This window comes from Heteronotia binoei, chromosome 4, assembly GCF_032191835.1.
Source record: "Heteronotia binoei isolate CCM8104 ecotype False Entrance Well chromosome 4, APGP_CSIRO_Hbin_v1, whole genome shotgun sequence".
NCBI lineage: Eukaryota > Metazoa > Chordata > Lepidosauria > Squamata > Gekkonidae > Heteronotia > Heteronotia binoei.
In genome coordinates this window covers 180,498,441-180,519,690 of record NC_083226.1, presented here as the reverse complement: position 1 = coordinate 180,519,690, position 21,250 = coordinate 180,498,441, and the positions used below count along the sequence as shown (strand labels likewise).

Here is a 21,250-nt window from a genome sequence, read left to right as displayed (position 1 = left end):
TTTGCAGCCATTCAGAATGCTATTGTTTCGCAACGGGATTTCGAATCAGCTTAAACCTCTCCCCCAGTTCTACTAATTAATGTTCTAAGTACCTGACCAAATATTTGAGTGGCCAACTGCAAACAGATTGACCTTAAGTGGGTCCATTAACATCTATCATATTTGTGGCACTTCACTGGACAAAGCATTTTCCAATTCTGTGATCATGTTCTTGCAACCACAGTGGTATAGAGATACAAAAGGGGGGGGGGGAGGTGTCACAGAAATTCAAAACACACTTCCCACTTCCGTAAGTTTTTTTCCCATGGGAAAACCAGAACCATAGCAAGAGAGCCAGTTTGGTGTAGTGGTTAAGTGTGCGGACGCTTATCTGGGAGAACCAAGTTTGATTCCCCACTCCTCCACTTGCAGCTGCTGGAATGGCCTTGGGTCAGCCATAGCTTTGGCAGAGGTTGTCCTTGAAAGGGCAGCTTCTAGGAGAGCTCTCTCAGCCCCACCCACCTCACAGGGTGTTTGTTGTGGGGGAGGAAGGTAAAGGAGATTGTGAGCCGCTCTGAGACTCTTCGGAGTGGAGAGTGGGATATAAATCCAATATCTTCATCTACCTCACAGGGTGTCTGTTGTGGGGGGGGGGGAAGGTAAAGGAGATTGTGAGCCGCTCTGAGACTCTTCGGAGTGGAGGGCGGGATATAAATCCAGTATCTTCATCTACCTCACAGGGTGTCTGTTGTGGGGGAGGGTCAAACTTATTTGTTAGGGGGGGGGCAGATCTGACACAACTGATACCTGGTTGGCCTGGGCCATGTATATCATAAAATGTAGAAGAAGATGACTGCAGATTTATACCCCACCCTTCTCTCTGAATCAGAGACTCAGAGCGGCTTACAATCTCCTATATCTTCTCCCCCCACAACAGACACCCTGTGAGGTAGGCGGGGCTGAGAGGGCTCTCCCAGCAGCTGCCCTTTCAAGGACAGAGACTCAGAGCGGCTTACAATCTCCTATATCTTCTCCCCCCCCCCAACAGACACCCTGTGGGGAGGGTGGGGCTGGACACAGAGTGTTGGACTGGATGGGCCATTGGCCAATAGCAGGAAGAAAGACTTGGCTCAGTAGCTTTGCTGTGTGACTGAGAGAGCTTGACAAAGCAAGCTCTCCCTCCCTTTCCCTTCCTCCCCAGCTAACGGAAAAAACAGAGGCTTTGCTCCATAGCTCCTATGTGATTAAGCAAGCCTTGTCAAAGGCAAGCTGTGTGATGCAGAAGGAAAGAAGAGAGAGAGAGAAGGAAGCAGATGACAGCCAGTTACTCTCAGGCCTGATAGTGCTCCTCTGGGGGCCTGATCCAGCCCTCAGGCCACATCTTTGACACCCCTGATTTAAGAGTTAAAGAAATTATAAGTGATGCATTTTATCTTAAAGTAAATGCCCATTTCCTGCCAGTAAAGTAGGAATGCTCGAAGCAGAACCACCATTCACTGTACACTGGTCTCCCCTCAAAATCAACTTGGAAACTCCAACCGGTCCAGAATGCCATGGCTCAGCCATCGCTTAGAGCTAGACAGGGTGAGGAGAAGGAGGAGGAGGAAACTGCAGATTTATACCTCACCTTTCTCTCTAAATCAGAGACTCAGAGCAGCTTACAATCTCCTTCCTCCACAACAGACACCCTGAAACTGAACTCTTTAAGAGGGCTTTTCTGCAGCGATAATATGCACAAAACGATTGTACAAATTTGCTTGGATAAATGATTGTGGTCTATATTGCTGTGTTTAGCTTACTGAAAGGTAAAAAGGTAAAGGTGGTCCCCTGTGCAAGCACCAGTCGTTTCCGACTCTGGGGTGACGTTGCTTTCCCCAGTCTTTTACACTTTCCCCCCAGCAAGCTGGGTGCTCATTTTACCAACCTCGGAAGGATGGAAGGCCGAATCAACCTTGGGACAGCTACCTGAACCAGCTTTTGCTGGGATCGAAGTCAGGTCGTGAGCAGAAGGCTCCGACTACATTACTGCAGCTTTACCACTCTGCGCCACGGGGCTCTTTACTGTAAAGTAGGATCCTGTTAATTTAAATTCTGTGCCGCTATTGTGTCATGTGAATACTTAATGGCTTTGCTTCAGTTCTTTCTGGCCGTTTCAGACATCCAAAATCCTAATGCATTGGATTTTGCTGACTGACAGGTTGACCATCCACCGTGAGTCCGTGTGAGAAAGATGGACCACAAATAATGTATATAAATAAAGAAAGTCCAATGGATGAAGCATTCAGAAGCAATAAAACTTCAATTTTGTTTGGTAAAGAAACCTGGACCGTAATAGTTCTGGCTGGTCTTAGAACACACGTGACAGCTATCTTTGAGGAAAAACCAATGCACTCCCATAGCCCGTTGCAGGATGCAAACAATGCTTCTAAGAAGGTTACAGCTTGTGGCAGCATCTACGCGTCCCATACAGCCCTCATGAACCGGCTGCTATGGTGCGCAAGTTGCTAAGGGAAACGCAGCACAAGGAGAAGACAAGAAGCATTTTCTCCCCCCCCCCCTTCCATTCGCTTACGTGTTGCAAGTAGCCAAACACCGTCGAGAATATTTTCATACCGAGACATGGAGAATTCGGTTTACTTCTTGTCAAGATCTTTTTTGTAGAAAAAGCCCAGCAGGAACTCATCTGAATATTAGGCCACAGCCCCTGACACCACCGTTGTTTCACATAGGGCTTTTTGTAGAAAAAGCCCGGCATGAGCTCATTTGCATATTAGGCCACGCCCCCGGATGTCAAGCCAGCCGGGGCTGCGTTCCTGCTCAAAAAAGCCCTGCTTCTTGCTAATAGCAATATTAAGCCAAAATATTAACATCCATCTATCTAATAATAAATCAATCACAACCAGAGCCTATTTAAAACAGTTTTATAATACTTTCCCCAAAAGATCAAAGGAACTGAAGGCAAAAATCGATAAGGGCTATAACACACCTTTTAAATCAATTAAAACAGATGCAAGTTTTGACAGTTCTGTGTTTTAAGGGAGCATCTGCATACCAAATGCTGGAACAACTAATATGAGAATCAAAGAATCCTTGTTCAAGTCACTTCTGTTGTCCTGGACATGGACTAGAAACCATGCCAAAAAAGAAGGGTTAAATCTAAGAGATGTAAAATGTCCAAAAACATTAAAGGTACAGGGAAAACAATTCCCCCCACACCTTTTGTTGTTTGGAAAGAATGGAAATTGGGGGGGGGGGGGATTGGAAAAATCTGGTCAGTTTGGTGTAGTGGTTAAGTGTGCAGACTCTTATTTGGGAGAACTGTGTTTGATTCCCTGCTCCTCCACCTGCACCTGCTGATGTGACCTTGGGTCAGCCGCAAGTTCTCTCAAAGCTGTTCTGCTCAAGAGCAGTTTCTGTCAGAGCTCTCTCAGCCCCACCTACCTCACTGGGTGTCTATTGTGGGGAGGGGAAGGGAAAGGAGATTGCAAGCTACTCTGAGACTTCTTTGGGTTGTGAAGGGTAAGGTACAAATCCAGTCTCCTCTTCTTCACTATGTCTGGGGGCAGGGGTGACCTATATTTTTGGTGCTCATGAAACAACAGTGGGAGGGGTTTAGGAGCTCTGGCCCTGTTGGTGGACCTCCTGATGGCCCCTGGGTTTTGGCCACTGGGCGATAGAGGGTTGGACTGGATGTGCCACTGGCCAGATCCAACATGGCTTCTTTGATGTTCTTATACCGAAATGGCATTGATTTCTAGTTGATAGAAGTTACTTGGCTCCTCCTTCTATGTATGCAACCCCACTCAGTGAAGTGAATGGGTCTGGTGAGAGAACGTGAGCCCATTCATTTTTGTAAGGTTTTATCAGAAATTCCTGACCTCACCCCAGCCTTTCATATTCTTCACGTGGTTCTGAATTGCAGTGTTCCAGATTCAGTCTGTCAAGCGACTAATACAGCAATCTCTGCACCGGAGTTGTCACTTTGACTCTTAGTGTTACGATCACGTTCATCCTTCCTTTGCTGTCAGCACACACAAAGCTGCCTTATACCAAATCAGACCGTCACTCTATCAAGGCCAGCATGAAAAAACTAGTTGACAATCCCTGGGCCGAAGGAGGCCAAATTGAAGACCACACGAGAATGGGCCTTTTCGTTGGTAGCTCCACACTGGTGGAATCAACTTCCGGATGAAGTGTGGGCCCTGCGGAGTCTTGATCAATTCCGCAGGGCCTGCAAGACCACCCTTTTAAAGATGGCCTTCGCCTAAATATGGAGCTAAGTTAGATCCGCTGTTGACGTTTCTGCCACTAAATTTACCAAAGGTTTGAGATGTAGCACCATAAATCTTAATTTTTAACAGTTTTATTAATGTATTATTTAATGAATTGTATGAATGTTTTGTTGCACATTGATTTACATGTTGTGAGCCTCCCTGAGCCTGCTCCGGCGGGGAGGGCAGGATACAAATAAAATGTATTATTGTTGTTGTTGTTATTAAAGTCAGTATTGTCCACTCAGACCAGCAGTGGCTCTCCAGGGTCTCAAGTGGAAGTCTTTCACACCACTGATTCCTTTTAACAGGAGACACCGGGGAACAGAACCGGGGACCTTCTGCATGCCGGAAGAGATGAGGGCCCTGCGGGACTTGGTTCAGTTCCGCAGGGCCTGTAAGACGACCCTCTTCCGGCTAGCTTACACCTAGCTGGGATGAAAACTTGATGTAACTGGCTAGTCATCTGTTTATATGAAATGTAATGTTACTGGTTTTTAAGGTTTAATTGTTTTTATCAAATTGAAATGTACTGGGTTTTAAGGTTTTAAATGTTTAAGTATCTAATTGTTTTATACTTAAAACTGTTTAAATTTTATGTTTGATTAATTGTTGGAAGCCGCCCTGAGCCACTTGTGGGAAGGGCGGGATATAAATCCCGAATAAATAAAAAATAAAAAAATAAATGCCAAGCAGATGTTCTACCACTAAGCCATAGCCCCTCCCCCCTCCATCTTGACATCTTTAACAATGATCCATGTTCTACTACATGGAGACAAACAGACACCCATTGAGTCAGAAGAGCAACTGAGCCAACACTATTCCCATTTCACAGAACAGGAGAGCTGAGGCTAAGAAGAATGGAACAATTGAGCTAAGAATGTCCTGTAATACACAGACCACTTTATGAGGATTATAACTGGAGTTATGGAGAATAAAGCCAAGCAAAGGGGGAGAGTCCACATGTAGCTATCGGGCGGTAAACATTATACATTCTTGCACGGATGCGGCTTGAAGTCCATGATTTGTGCCACACGCACAAGGACAACACTTTCAAACCAACAATACACTAAAGAGGGTATCCTTTAAGGCAGGGGTATCAAACTCATTTGTTATGAGGAATGGATCTGACATAAATGAGATCTTGTCGGGCCGGGCCGTGGGTGTACCCATTTAAGATTAGGTAGCAGAGATATAAACTTTATAAAGGACACAGACAAATACAATTAAAGATTAGCACTCAGTCTTAAAGGTGTTTTCTTTGTATCTCTCCCATGAGCTCCATGGAACTGGGCAAAGGAAGTACTGGCTCTTTCCTTCCTTCCCCAGGGGACAAGGATGGGGAGGAGCCTCAGCCAACAGAAGGAAGAGAGGCTTGGCTAAGTAGCTCTGCTATGCGATTGAGAGAACCTGGCAAAGCAAGCTATTCCTCCTCTGCCTTTCCCCTCAAGGGAGGAGCCTCAGCCAATTGAGAAAACAGAGGCTTTCCTCTGCAGCTCCTGTGCGATTGAGCCAGCCTGGCAAAGCAAGCTGAGATGCAGAAGGGAGCAAGAGAGAGGGAGAAGGAAGCAGATGACAGCCAGTTGTTTGGGGGCCTGATAGGAGCCCTCAGGGGACCTGATTTGGCCCCCGTGCTGTGTGTTTGACAACCCTGCTTTAAGGGTATTTGTGAATTTCTTGCATTGTGCAAGGGGTTGGACTAGATGACCCTACAGGTCCCTTCCGATTCTATGATTTCTAAGACAGAGAGGCTGGCCTGCCAAACACCAATCAGGTGGGGTGCAGAGTCACACAATCTGAATTATTTGTTGCTTAGTCAGGAGGCTACACCAGAGTATGGGTGAGTTGGAACCGGGGGCCTTTTACAGGAACACTCCCACCAGACTGCCTCCACCTTTCTCTCCAGAAACGCAGATCTTACAAGCATGTTCCTTCAGCACTGAAAGTCAGAGGACTGCAGGAGCGCAGAAACTCAGCTTTTCCCGCATCCCGTAAGAACCCCATTAGCTTTTGGCACACACATATACAAACCCCCCAATTGCAGTCTCTGAAACAAGCTTGCCAAGGAAGGCAGGCAGCTCACAGAGCCCAGAGCGACCCCTTGCAAAAACTGAAAAGGCTCCAGGGCTTCTAGTAGCCCTTAATTTCCTAATATGGAAAAAGCAGCGTCATCACATGTTTGGGAAATGACCTCACGGGGATGTTGGCTGCCTGGTCTCTCCAAAGAGCCAAGCTGCCCTGGGAAAGAGGCGCTTAAAGTTCAGCTCAGCGATGGCCAAACTGCGCATGGCATACTTAGAGAGGTTACAGAAATGAGATGTTTTCAGAGGGGAGGCACGAAGCTTTCAGATATACCTAATACAGGTAAAACTCTCACTCTGATACTCCGATACAGCCTGTAGAGCTGCCCAAAAGATACGGCACACTTTCACAAACCAATTACGGTTTAACAGCCGCGGTGGAAAAGTCCAGGCCGTCCCTGACTGGCACAGAAATAAATGAGTACGAATGTTTGTGAATGTTTCTAGAGACTGGTACGTTCTAGGCGAGAAGTTACATTCTGCAGAGAATTTCACTGTGTGTGGAAAAGTAGGCTAGTGGCGTCACCCCAGCGAGTTTAAAATACAATGCAAAAGCTTCCACGGCAGTCTCCGTATAGTAAAAATGTAGTGCAAGTATTTATACTCATAAGAACAGGCCTCATTTTGGACAGCTCTGGAAGTGGAGCTCTGGAACGTCTAAATTTTATTGCTCTTTTTTTCTTTCCAAAGCTGCCCTGGGAAAGAGGCGCTTAAAGTTTAGCTCAGCAGCAGCCAAACTGCGCACGGCATACTTAGAGAAGTTACAGAAATGAGATGTTTTCAGAGGGGAGGCAGAGAGCCACTTTGGCGTAGTGGTTAAGTGTGCGGACTCTTATCTGGGAGAACCGGGTTTGATTCCCCACTCCTCCACGCACCTGCTAGCATGGCCTTGGGTCAGCCATAGCTCTGGCAGAGGTTGTCCTTGAAAGGGCAGCTGCTGTGAGAGCCCTCTCAGGCCTACCCACCTCACAGGGTGTCTGCTGTGGGGGAGGAAGGTAAAGGAGATTGTGAGCTGCTCTGAGACTCTTTGGAGTGGAGGGCGGGATATAAATCCAATATCTTCATCTACCTCACAGGGTGTCTGTTTGAGGGAGGAAGGGAAAGGAGATTGTGAGCCGCTCTGAGACTCTTCGGAGTGGAGAACGGGATATAAATCCAATATCTTCATCTACCTCACAGGGTGTCTGTTGTGGGGGAGGAAGGTAAAGGAGATTGTGAGCTGCTCTGAGACTCTTCGGAGTGGAGGGCGGGATATAAATCCAATATCATCTTCTTCATCTTTCTTTCTTTCTCCCCTCCTAATTGCTTCTGGGCTCCACTGTTCAGCCTCCCAATGAGAATTTTGCTGAATAAGATTTGACAAACTTTCTAATATTTTTCCCCACCAAAAAAAAAAGGGGGGGGAAATAACCAAAACATAAAGCAGACAGATGGAAATCTTCATCATGCCACTGTGGCCAAATAGGAAAACATAATTTAAAAAGTACGATGGGAGTAAAGTTTTATTATGACAATTATAATTCAAAAAGCATTTCAAGGTAGACGCTGATATAATTTAGTACATCTTCCAGTGATACCAGGGGTTGTGTGACATATACAAATGAGCCTTGCTAATGAGCTCTGGCATCTCCTTTTCTACTAAATGACGCCTGATTAAGAACATAAAAAGAGCCCTGTGGGATCAGACCACTGGCCCACCTAGTTGAACATCCTGTCTCACACTGTGGCCAACCAGTTTCTCTGGAGGGCCAACAACAGCATACAGAGGCCTTCCCATGGTGTTGTCTCCTGGAACTGGTCTTCTGAGGTGACTACCTGTGAATGTGGAGGTAGTCACCATGGGTAGGAGACACTGATAGATCTCCCATCTGCAAATCTTTTTTAAAGCTGTTTATTCCTGTGGCTATCGCTACATCCTCAAATTCCACATTTTATTCACTCGCTGTGTAAAGAAGTATTTCCTTTTGTCCATCCTGAACATATGAACATAGGAAGCTGCCTTCTACTGAATCAGACCCTGGGTCCATCAAAGTCAGTATTGTCTACTTAGACTGGCAGCGGCTCTCCAGGCTCTCAAGCTGAAGTTTTTCACACCTATTTGCCTGGACCCTTTTTTGGAGATGCCAGGGATTGAGCCTGGGACCTTCTGCTTACCAAGCAGATGCTCTATCACTGAGCCACAGCCCCATTCATGGCTCTCCAGGGTCTCTAGCTGAGGTTTTTCACACCTATTTGCCTGGACCCTTTTTAGTGGGAGATGCCAGGGATTGAACCTGGGACCTTCTGCTTACCAAGCAGATGCTCTACCACTGAGCCACAGTCTCATTCATGGCTCTCCAGGGTCTCAAGCTGAGGTTATTCACACCTATTTGCCTGGACCCTTTTGAGTTGGAGATGCCGGGGATTGAACCTGGGACCTTCTGCTTACCAGGCAGATGCTCTACCACTGAGCCACAGCCCCATTCATGGCTCTCCAGGGTCTCAAGCTGAAGTTTTTCACACCTCTTTGCCTGGACCCTTTTTAGTTGGAGATGCCGGGGATTGAACCTGGGACCTTCTGCTTATGAAGCAGATGCTCTACCACTGAGCCACTGTCCTACTGCTCATCAGCGCCATAGGATGCCCCTCAGTTCTAGCCTTTTGGGAGAGGGAGAAAAATTTCTCTTTGTCAACTCTGCCTCGAGCATAATTTTATAATCCTCCATCATGTCTCTCCTCTTTCCTAAACCAAAAACTTCTAGGCTCTTCAGCGTTTCCTTATAGCAGGGGTGGCCAACGGTAGCTCTCCAGATTTTTTTCCCTACAACTCCCATCAGCCCCAGCCATGCTGGCTGATGAGAGCTGTAGGCAAAAAACATCTGGAGAGCTATCGTTGGCCACCCCTGCCTTATAGGGAAGGTGCTCTGACCCCCTAAACATCTGAGCTGCCCTCTCAAGCAGAGCCCTTTCTGATACACGCTGACCAGAACTACTAAGCACTTATAAAGCTGGACGACTAGCGATTTCAAACCTTTAAATGACATAGCATAAAATACGGGAAAAGATTTGGAATGACGAGATAAGTCAGGATTGAACTTAGGATAGGCATAAAATCAAGCATAGCCAGAGCTGTGTTGGAGAATGGTGGCCAAAAATTTTGCAACAGCGCGGGTAATTTCTGAATCAGAGTCGTTCAAGAAAAATCGACGGAAAGACAAATCATTCTGATTGACGGTAGGAGGGGAGAACACGCGAAATAATTCCTGGCGGGGTTTTTCATATAGATGGCAATTGTTCAGTAAGTGAAAAATTGTACCAGGGGAGTTTGCACCGCAGGAAGAGAGTCTTTCACGAAAAGGAATTTGGAGATCTCTCTCCTGCGAGACCTTGGAAGGAAATGCATTCAACCTGGCCAACATAAAAACCCTGCGATATATAGGGATCACTAAATCAGTTAAATATCTGTGCGTCTTGTGAGCCGCCCTGAGCCTGCCTCGGCGGGGAGGGCGGGATATAAATTAAAAAATTGTTATTATTATTATTATCTTACCGCAACAGCTGGGCGACTGAAAAATAAATACTAAACTAACCTATTTGAGCATGCAGTATTTACACCAATAAACTGCACAATGCCAGCGTCTGAGGGTGCCCAGAAAGAAGCTGGCACAGAACGCTGCTGCAAGAACCCTGCCCGGGTAAAGTCTCAGGAAACACACCTCTCCAGACTTCCCCCATCTACCCTGGCTTCCAGTTTGCTTCAGGGTCCAATTCAATTAAAGCCCTATCCGATACTCTCCATAAGTTGTGGAGTCTTGTGAGCAAAAATCCATGAGCTAATGGCATTAGTGAGCTACATACAGCATACAATAGTTCGCTCTGAGGTCATTCTTCCTGGGCTAAGACAAAAATGCGTGAGTCAGAGGCTAAAAAGCTGTGAGCTAGCTCAGGTTAACTCAGCTTAGAGAGAACACTGGACCCAGCATAACTGAAGTGTGTGCGTGTGTTAAGTGTTGTCAAGTTTGGTGTAGTGGTTAAGTGTGCGGACTCTTATCTGGGAGAACCGGGCTTGATTCCCCACTCCTCCACTGCTGGAATGGCCTTGGGTCAGCCACAGCCCTCACATTGTCCTTGAAAAGGCAGCTTCTGTGAGAGCCAGTTTGGTGTAGTGGTTAAGTGTGCGGACTCTTATCTGGGAGAACCGGGTTTGATCCCCCACTCCTCCACTTGCAGCTGCTGGAAGGGCCTTGGGTCAGCCATAGCCCTCACACTGTCCTTGAAAGGGCAGCTTCTGGGAGAGCCAGTTTGGTGTTGTGGTGATGTGCGCGGACTCTTATCTGGGAGAACCGGGTTTGATCCCCCACTCCTCCACTTGCAGCTGCTGGAAGGGCCTTGGGTCAGCCACAGCTCTGGCAAAGGTTGTCCTTGAAAGGGCAGCTGCTGCATTACTATAAGGTGGTTTGAGCCCCACGATGCTAAAATGACCAGACTGAGGCTCTTACACTATGGTCACATTAAGAGAAATACAATAATGCTAGGAAAAGTTGGAAGGCAAGCAGGGAAAGAGGAATACTCTCATGAGACAGATGGACTCTATCGAGTAAACCACGGCCCTCGAGGTTTTGGAGGTCATTAATTCATAGGGTCAGCAACAGGTGTCAGAAAAGGACCTGACAGAATTTATACACAGTTTGAGCCGCAGTAAAGGAAAAAGCAGGATAAACATGCTTAAATAAAAAACTCCAAATATCTGGACCCAGGAGACTTGCAGATAATTCCAGCGAATTTCAATTGTCTTTGCTGGGCAGTTCAACGAGTGGAGATTTTATAAGCTCACCTGCTCCAACATCAGAAGGAAGAGATTCAAGGGCCCCAATCTTTTATCAATTCAAACCTCAGAGGCCATGATCTATTACCCCTGAAAAATGACCCTCCAGTTACTTCCTTTCTCCCTTGATGTCCATTCTTTCTTCCTCCCTCATTCCAGCCAATTCTGGGAACCTGGGGCTGTAGAAAAAAGTTTTACAATGGAAGCATCTGAGTACAATCTACGCTCGGCCATGATACTCGTTTCAGTCCAGAAAATAATTTGTCCAAGCTATTTCACAAGAATGTGTGAAAGAATAACCCCACATATATCCCACCCTGAGCTATTTGGGATAACAGTGAATCACGCTCACAGAAGCAGACAGTATAAGGGCAGAGGAAAGAATGAACACCATGGGGGAAAGTGCTCAAGGATCGCTTACGGGATTAAACTAGTTCTTTGAAAGTCACATCTTTACATGTCCTTATGTATGCCTCCTACCTTGCAGAATAGCCTGCCCACAGACTACGCGAAACTGAACTATTCAAGAAGGCTGCGCTGCGAAGACAACAGAGTCGCAACACATAAAGTGCTTCACAATATACTTGGGAAAATGACTGGGGCTTGCAGTCTGTTCTATTGTGTATAACTTATTGTAAGTAGGATTCTATTATGCAATTTCTGTACCGCTTAATGCGTCGAGTTAATACTTATGTTTCTTTCCGGTGGTTGCAGACTTTTTAATATTCTAATGCACTGGTTATTCAACGTCCCATCTTGTTGACTGTACTGACTCGCTATACATAATCCGCTTTGAGTCCCTGTGAAAAAAGGTGAACTATAGATAACCGATAATAAAATTACATGAATTTCAGTCATGAATGCAAGATTTGGTTTCTGAGGGACAACAGATATAGGTTGTGGTCACACTATGTTAAATAACGTGTTTTGCAACTGCGTATATGCTATTTTTACACAGTAAAAATCCAGTTGCAAAACATAGTATTTAGTGTAGTGTGAACACATAGCGTTCAGCCATAGTGTGATCACAGACAGCTTCATTAGTGTATCCATCAATGAGATGACATCTTATCTTTAAAAAGGTAAATGTAGTCCCCTGTGCAAACACCAGTCGTTTCCAACTCTGGGGGGACGTCGCATCACGTTTTCACAGCAGACTTTTTTAATGGGGTGCTTTGCCATTGTCTTCCCCAGTTATCTACACTTTATAGTAGAAGACAAAAAAGCCAGTATGCCACTGAATTCCAGGTGAAGGAAGAAGACTGTCCAATATAGCCATACTGTTAATCGATTCCAACACTACAAGGTCACTACCAGTTCACAAGCCAGAAGTTATGATTGGTTTAAGAAAAGTTGCCGGAAACAACTATTTCAGATTTCAGAACAGCTCTTGGTTCCCCTACTTAAAAAGTAAGAACATAAGAGAAGCCATGTTGGATCAGGCCAACGGCCCATCAAGTCCAACACTCTGTGTCACACAGTGGCAAAAAATTTTATATACACACACACACTGTGGCTAATAGCCACTGATGGACCTGTGCTCCATATTTTTATCTAAACCCCTCTTGAAGGTGGCTATGCTTGTGGCCGCCACCACCTCCTGTGGCAGTGAATTCCACATGTTAATCACCCTTTGGATGAAGAAGTACTTCCTTTTATCCGTTTTAACCTGTCTGCTCAGCAATTTCATCGAATGCCCACGAGTTCTTGTATTGAGAGAAAGGGAGAAAAGTACCTCTTTCTCTACTTTCTCCATCCCATGCATTATCTTGTAAACCTCTATCATGTCACCCCACAGTCGACGTTTCTCCAAACGAAAGAGTCCCAAGCGTTTCAACCTTTCTTCATAGGGAAAGTGCTCCAGCCCTTTAATCATTCTAGTTGCCCTTCTCTGGACTTTCTCCAATGCTATAATATCCTTTTTGAGGTGCGGCGACCAGAACTGCACACAGTACTCCAAATGAGACCGCACCATCGATTTATACAGGGGCATTATGATACTGGCTGATTTGTTTTCAATTCCCTTCCTAATAATTCCCAGCATGGCGTTGGCCTTTTTTATTGCAAACACACACTGTCTTGACATTTTCAGTGAGTTATCTACCACGACCCCAAGATCTCTCTCTTGGTCAGTCTCTGCCAGTTCACACCCCATCAACTTGTATTTGTAGCTGGGATTCTTGGCCCCAATGTGCATTACTTTGCACTTGGCCACATTGAACCGCATCTGCCACGTTGACGCCCACTCACCCAGCCTCAACAGATCCCTTTGGAGTTCCTCACAATCCTCTCTGGTTCTCACCACCCTGAACAATTTAGTGTCATCCGCAAACTTGGCCACTTCACTGCTCACTCCCAACTCTAAATCATTTATGAACAAGTTAAAGAGCATGGGACCCAGTACCGAGCCCTGCGGCACCCCACTGCTTACCGTCCTCCACTGCGAAGACTGCCCATTTATACTCACTCTCTGCTTCCTATTACTCAGCCAGTTTTTGATCCACAAGAGGACTTATCCTTTTACTCCATGACTCAAGCTTTCTAAGGAACCTTTGATGAGGAACTTTATCAAAAGCTTTCTGGAAGTCAAGGTAAACAACATCTATTGGGTCTCCTTTGCCCACATGTTTGTTCACCCCCTCAAAGAAATGTAACAGGTTAGTGAGGCAAGATCTTCCCTTGCAGAACTCATGCTGAGTCTTCCTCAATAACCCGTGTTCATCAATGTGCCTACTCATTCTGTCCTTGATAATGGTTTCTACCAACTTTCCCGGTATTGAAGTCAGACTGACTGGCCTGTAATTTTCCAGGTCTCCTCTGGAACCCTTTTTAAAGATGGGGGTGACATTTGCTACCTTCCAGTCCTCAGGAACGGAGGCAGATTTCAATGAAAGATTACAGATTTTTGTTAGAAGATCCACAAGTTCAACTTTGAGTTCTTTCAGAACTCTCAGATGTATGCCATCCGGACCCGGTGACTTATCAGTTTTTAATTTGTCTCTGTGTGACACAGAGTGTTGGATTGGATGGGCCACTGGCCTGATCCAACATGGCTTCTCTTATGTTCTTATGTGACACAGAGTGTTGGACTGGATGGGCCATTGGCCTGATCCAACATGGCTTCTCTTATATTCTTATGTGACACAGAGTGTTGGCCTGGATGGGCCTTTGGCCTGATCCAACAGGGCTTCTCTTACGTTCTTATGTGACACAGAGTGTTGGATTGGATGGGCCTTTGGCCTGATCCAACAGGGCTTCTCTTATGTACTGGGTCCCATGCTCTTTAACTTGTTCATAAATGATTTAGAGTTGGGAGTGAGCAGTGAAGTGGCCAAGTTTGCGGATGACACTAAATTGTTCAGGGTGGTGAGAACCAGAGAGGATTGTGAGGAACTCCAAAGGGATCTGTTGAGGCTGGGTGAGTGGGCGTCAACGTGGCAGATGCGGTTCAATGTGGCCAAGTGCAAAGTAATGCACATTGGGGCCAAGAATCCCAGCTACAAATACAAGTTGATGGGGTGTGAACTGGCAGAGACTGACCAAGAGAGAGATCTTGGGGTCGTGGTAGATAACTCACTGAAAATGTCAAGACAGTGTGCGTTTGCAATAAAAAAGGCCAACGCCATGCTGGGAATTATTAGGAAGGGAACTGAAAACAAATCAGCCAGTATCATAATGCCCCTGTATAAATCGATGGTGCGGTCTCATTTGGAGTACTGTGTGCAGTTCTGGTCGCCGCACCTCAAAAAGGATATTATAGCATTGGAGAAAGTCCAGAGAAGGGCAACTAGAATGATTAAAGGGCTGGAGCACTTTCCCTATGAAGAAAGGTTGAAACGCTTGGGACTCTTTAGCTTGGAGAAACGTCGACTGCGGGGTGACATGATAGAGGTTTACAAGATAATGCATGAGATGGAGAAAGTAGAGAAAGAAGTACTTTTCTCCCTTTCTCACAATACAAGAACTCGTGGGCATTCAATGAAATTGCTGAGCAGACAGGTTAAAACGGATAAAAGGAAGTACTTCTTCACCCAAAGGGTGATTAACATGTGGAATTCACTGCCACAGGAGGTGGTGGCGGCCACAAGTATAGCCACCTTCAAGAAGGGTTTAGATAAAAATATGGAGCACAGGTCCATCAGTGGCTATTAGCCACAGTGTATGTGTGTATATAAAATTTTTTGCCACTGTGTGACACAGAGTGTTGGACTTGATGGGCCGTTGGCCTGATCCAACATGGCTTCGCTTATGTTCTTATGTGACACAGAGTGTTGGACTGGATGGGCCATTGGCCTGATCCAACGTGGCTTCTCTTATGTTCTTATGTGACACAGAGTGTTGGCCTGGATGGGCCATTGGCCTGATCCAACGTGGCTTCTCTTATGTTCTTATGTGACACAGAGTGTTGGACTGGATGGGCCATTGGCCTGATCCAACATGGCTTCTCTTATGTGACACAGAGTGTTGGACTGGATGGGCTACTGGCCTGATCCAACAGGGCTTCTCTTATGTTCTTATGTGACTCAGAGTGTTGGACTGGATGGGCCGTTGGCCTGATCCAACATGGCTTCTCTTATGTTCTTATGTCACAGTGGTAAAAAAAAAAAAAAACCCAAGTGCCATCAAGAGTCCGCAAGAGACCTGCTCAGGTCTATTAAGATTATGGGCATCTGTTTGTCCAAGGCAAAATGACATGCATCCTGGTCACCAGGATGTACAAGGAATCAGGACAGAAGGTGTTTGAAAATGAGGCATTGATGAGGCGACAAAATGTGGGCCTATGACTCAGGTCAGAGCCTCTGCATAGTCACATCTCTGGTCAGGTCTCTTGCAAACTCTCAGTCCCAGAGAAATGAGCAGCAGGTGTTCTGCTCCACATGGGGCTGGCATGCACAGGGGCAGGCCAAAAGCTTCGTCTCCTTCCAGCCTCGCTAAAACAGAATCTCCCAAGGGGGAGACAGGCAGGGCCAAGATTCATTTCCAAGCAACTCTGCCTTCTCTGATAGCATCTCCCAGCTGGCCCTACCGCTAGCTCACACATTCTTCTTGGAGCAACGCAGAAAAGTGGCCCTAACAGGTAACCAAAGCCCCGGGGCTCCCCCCAGATCACTCCTAATTTAATACCGTGGGGGAGGGGATGTAGACGTGGGCTCAGCTGCAGCTGAAGGAGCATTTAAGTTTGGACCAGGAAGACAAAGTGGGCTGCAGTCATTTAGAAGAAGATCGTAAGATTTATACCGTCCTTCTCTCTGAATCAGAGTGGCTTACAATCTCCTTTATCCCCCCCCCCCAACACACACACACAACAGATACCCTGTGAGGTGGTTGGGCTGAGAAAGCTCTGACAGAAGCTGCCCTTTCAAGGACAACTCCTGCAAGAGCTATGGCTGACCCAAGGCCATTCCAGCGGCTGCTAGTGGAGGAGTGAGGAATCAAACCCGGTTCTCCCTGATAAGAGTCTGCACACTTAACCACTACACCAAACTGGTTCTCCTAGCTCCTAGCCCACAAAAAGTGTAGCCTTTTTGTTGAGGTTTTTAACACCCTTTATCTGTCCTCAATGTGCGTGCTAGTTCTTCCCTCACCCCTTTGTTAGGGGATTGTGTTGGTCCTTACAACTTCATTCTACTTTTTTGTTTTTACTGGAATGCCAGTGTGGTGAAGCAGTTAGGAGTGTTGGACTAGCATCTGAGAGACCTGGGTTCAAAACCCCCTTGTGCAACGGAAGCTCACTGAGTGACGCAGGGGCCAATCAGTCTCTCAGTCTAACCTATCTCACAGGATTGCTGTGAAGATAAAATACAGGCTGCTTTAGCTCCTCTCTGGGGAGAAAAGTGGGGTAGAAATGAATTAAATTAATCTCTCAATACTTCATTTATATCCCAATCTTTCTCCCCAGAGGACCCAAGGCGGCTTCCGTGCATCTCCTCACCTTCATTTTATAATAATATCTTTATGCTATATTATGCTGGCTATGTTGAGTCTAACCAAGCTGGATACAAATATAACCACTGTGAATCAGAGGTGTCAAACATGCGGCCCACGGGCCAAACCAGCCCCGGAGAGCTTCAATCACGCCCATGGGGCTCTCTCTCCCCCTTCTGTCCTCACCCTGCAAAGCTGACTGATGTTCCCAGCTCCTTCTAACTTCTCTTTGCAGAGGCTAAAGCAGGAACAAAGTAGCAAAGAAAATGTGGAATGGATTGCCCATTGGCAGAGCAGACCGGAATGAGAAATCCACTCCACGTTTTCCTAGCAACTTTGTTTCAATGGAGAGGCTAAACTTCCCAGCGTTCCTATGGCCAGCTGATGCTTCCTGGAGTTGTGCGCTTGCAAATCAAGCATCCATGCTCTGAGACAGCTTTGTCTCTTCTCAGTGGTGTGAGAACTAGTGCCTAGTTATTCTAACTTGGGAACTCACAGCCAAAGGAGCTATTACACAGAAGAGCCATTGCTAATCTGAGTAGACGGGGCGGTGGGGGGAGCTTGCAATACCTTGCCATTTCATGTTTTCCCAGGCTGAGAGTATTTTATTTATTTTTAGTTAAGAACATAAGAGAAGCCATGTTGGATCAGGCCAATGGCCCATCCAGTCCAACACTGTCATACAGCAACCAATATATGCGCATGTGTGTACACACACACACGCTAATAGCCACTGATGGACCTCTGCTGCATATTTTTATCCAATACCCTCTTAAAGCTGACTATGCTTGTAGCCGCTGCCACCTCCTGTGGCAGTGAATTCCACGTGTTAATCACCCTTTGGGTGAAGAAGTACTTCCTTTTATCCGTTTTAACCCGACTGCTCAGCAATTTCATTGCATGCCCACAAGTTCTTGTATTGTGAGAAAGGGAGAAAAGGACTTCTTTCTCTACTTTCTCCATCCCATGCATTATCTTGTACCTCTATCATGTCACCCCGCAGTCGACGTTTCTCCAAGCTAAAGAGCCCCAAGCGTTTCAACCTTTCTTCATAGGGAGAGTGTTCCAAACCTTTAATCATTCTAGTTTTCTGCTGTGTGACCTTTGCACTTTTCTTTGATGTTTTACTTTTAAAACTGCATTGTAAAAACCCACTATTCCCCTACCTTTCCATTTTAAACGAATTACTGCAAGAGTTTTAAGCATCCAAGATTTCAGGTTTTCACGGCTGGCAACATCATTAGGGTTTGTAGAATCTTTCGGGCTCGAGTGACGTGTTCTACTGGAGAAAGTTTTTCTTCCAGATGTTTCGTTCTCAGCTACGGAGAACATCCTCAGTGGCGTTGCAGCCGGAGCAGGCGCTCTGACCTTCTTGGCAGCTGAGAACTTTCTCCAGTAGAACACGGCACTTGAGCCCGAAAAATTCTACAAACCCTAATGAGTTTTAAGCATGTTTGTATTTTAAGTTAAAAATAATATATTCGTCTTTGCCTGTGTCCTTTATAAACTCTGTATCTCCTCTATCCGGCACTACATTTTCGGACACGCATAGCTCGGCCCCACAAAGTCCCATTTCTGTCAGATCCGGTCTTCTTAACAAATGAGTTTGACACCCCTGCGTGTAAATAGTCCAAAAGCATTGAGGTTTTTTAACAATGAGCTGTTCCAACATGAGGTGCAATGTGTGGCAAAGCAAACATTGGCAATATCAAAGGCCGGCGAGAGAGACAGTCTGCCTTTTGCTTCTTTGCCTGGTACAGGTAAGGGGGTCGTGCGGGGCGTCAGTGCATTCTGAGCTACGGCCTTAAACTACCTTATAGCCTCCCCATCTGGCTTCCAGATGAGTGGCAGAGAAACGCTGCCAAAAGAACCACCTGCTTGGCCCCACCTTTAAAAAAGAAAACCTGCAAAAGATCTCTGATCCAAGGCCAACATTCCAGTTGCCCTGCAACTGAGATGTTTGTTCTGTCCTCGCGCAGTAGTCTCCATCGTGACAAGACAAGCACGGCGCTTCATTTGACACTCCCGCCGCGTAAAGGGATTACCGGTGCGTACCCTGTGGTGGAATCCTCTCCACCCCGATTGCAAACCTGTTACACCCCCGGGGTTTACACAAGGAACCGGATCTTCCCAACACCAAGCCTCCAAGGCAAAAATCTGCCCATCGCATTTTCGAGTTATCCACCCAGGAAGACAAAAACCCACCTAACGGAGAAAAAATGAAACATTCTGCAAGGTTTATGAACTTGGTTCATGCGGATGGCCCACTTTAAGAGAGAGGTTCGTGGAGGAGAGATCTATGCTATCTAAAGGGAATCTGTGGTATCTAAAGGGACCTTTAAGTCAACCTCTGAATCCCCATGCTAGGGAGCAACATCAGGGGAAGGCCTTGGTCTCTATCCCCTGTCGCTGACCCTTCGGAGGAACTGACTGACCATGGGATGCTGGATTAGGTGGGCCACTGGTCTGATCCAACAGGGCTCTTCTTAGGTTCTGATGAGGGGAGGGTCTCGGCCTCTATGCCCTGCTTGCTGTAGTGGTTAAGCGTGCGGGCTTTGATCTGGGAGAACGGGTTTGATTTCCCCACTCCTCCACTTGCAGCTGCTGGAATGGCCTTGCGTAAGCCATAAGTTCTTTCAGCCCCAAGAGACTCCAAGTGAAGGCAGGATATAAATCCAGTTTCTTTTTCTGGCCTCCAGAGTAACCGGCTGGCCCCGAGTGATAAAAGATGCTGGGCTGAATGGACCACTGGTCTGATCCATCAAGGCTCTTATGATGTTCTAAAGCAGGGATGTCAAACGTGCCCCCAAGCCACTGCCTGTCATCTGCTTCCTTCTCCCTCTCTCTCGCTTCCGTCTACATCACAGCTTGCTTTGCAAGGCTTGCTCTATTTTCTCTGTCGGCTGAGGTTTCTCCCTTGGGGACGAAGAGGGGGAGGCAGAGCTTGTTTTTCCAAGCTCTCTCAATCACACAGCAGAACTACTGAGCCATACCTCTCTTCCCTCTGTTGGCTGAGGCTCCTCCTCCTCCAGTCCCCTGAGGAAGAAAGGAAAAAGCTGGAGCTTCCTTTGCCCAGTTCCTTGGATCCAATGGGAGAAATACAAAGAAAGCACCTTTAAAAGCAACAAGTGCTAATGAGCATGTTTTAAAGTGTTTTTTTTTTTTTTTTTTTTTAAAAAGGTCGGTAAAACGAGTCCCCAGCTTGCTGGGGCCAAAGTGTAGATGACTGGCAAACCAGCCCGTAAAAAATCTGCCGTGAAAACATTGTGAAAGCAATGTCACCCCAGAGTCAGAAACGACTGGTGCTTGCACAGGGGGCTACCTTTACCTTTACTGCAGATCCCAAAAGATCCCAAGGCTACTGTGTAATTTCAGATGGAATTCCAACATGACGATGCAATGTCATAGCTGTTGAACAGCAATACTTTCTTTGCTGCCAAGAACTCCCTTACATTGCCAGGTCTGTGGCGGCTATAAGCAATGGAAATGCAGTCAGCCTCATGGCAGGTGAGCCTCATGCTGGGAACAATATATCCCCCTGCCCACATTAGAAGGACTGGACTAGGGGTGTCAAACAAGTGGTCTGGGGGCCGAATCAGAGCCCCGGAGGGCTCCTATTAGCCCCCCGAGCAACTGGCTCATGTCTGCTTCCTTCTTCTCTCTTGCTTCCTTCTGCATCGCAGCTTGCTTTGCAGGGCTTGCTTGCTCAATTGCACAGGAGCTACAGAGCAAAACCTCCATTTTCTCCATTGGTTGAGACTCCTCCACCTCCGGGTCCCCTGGAGGAGGTAAAAAGACAGAGCTTTTTTTACCCAGTCCCCTGGATCCCATGGGAGAAATACAAAGAAAGCACCTTTAAGACCAACGAGTGCTAATGTTTTAAGCATGCTTTAATTGTGGTTGTTTTTTACATCTTTAATTGTGTTTGTCTGTGTCCTTTAAAAAGTTTATGTCTGCCACCTAATTTTAAATAGGTACACACAGGGCCCGGCCCGACAAGGTCTCATTTATGTCAGATCCAGACCTCATAACAAATGAGTTTGACCCCCCTGGACTAGACTTTATATGCATGGGGCTTGAAGAAGCTCAGAGGAAGAGCCTGTTTGGTGTAGTGGTTAAGTGCGCAGACTCTTTTCTGGGAGAACCGAGTTTGATTCCCCACTCCTCCACTAGAACCTGCTGGAATGGCC

At 46.4% G+C, this 21,250-nt stretch overlaps 1 protein-coding gene and 1 non-coding gene across 2 annotated transcripts in view; both read right to left on the bottom strand.

Moving 5' to 3' along the window:
• The window catches only part of UBE2R2 (ubiquitin conjugating enzyme E2 R2), a 103,328-nt gene that overhangs the window by 55,632 nt on the left and 26,446 nt on the right, over positions 1-21,250 (bottom strand). The gene's annotated exons all lie outside the window — the stretch shown is intronic.
• On the bottom strand, positions 8,858-8,928 carry TRNAM-CAU (transfer RNA methionine (anticodon CAU)). The gene has a single exon. It is a non-coding gene; the product is annotated as a tRNA-Met (tRNA).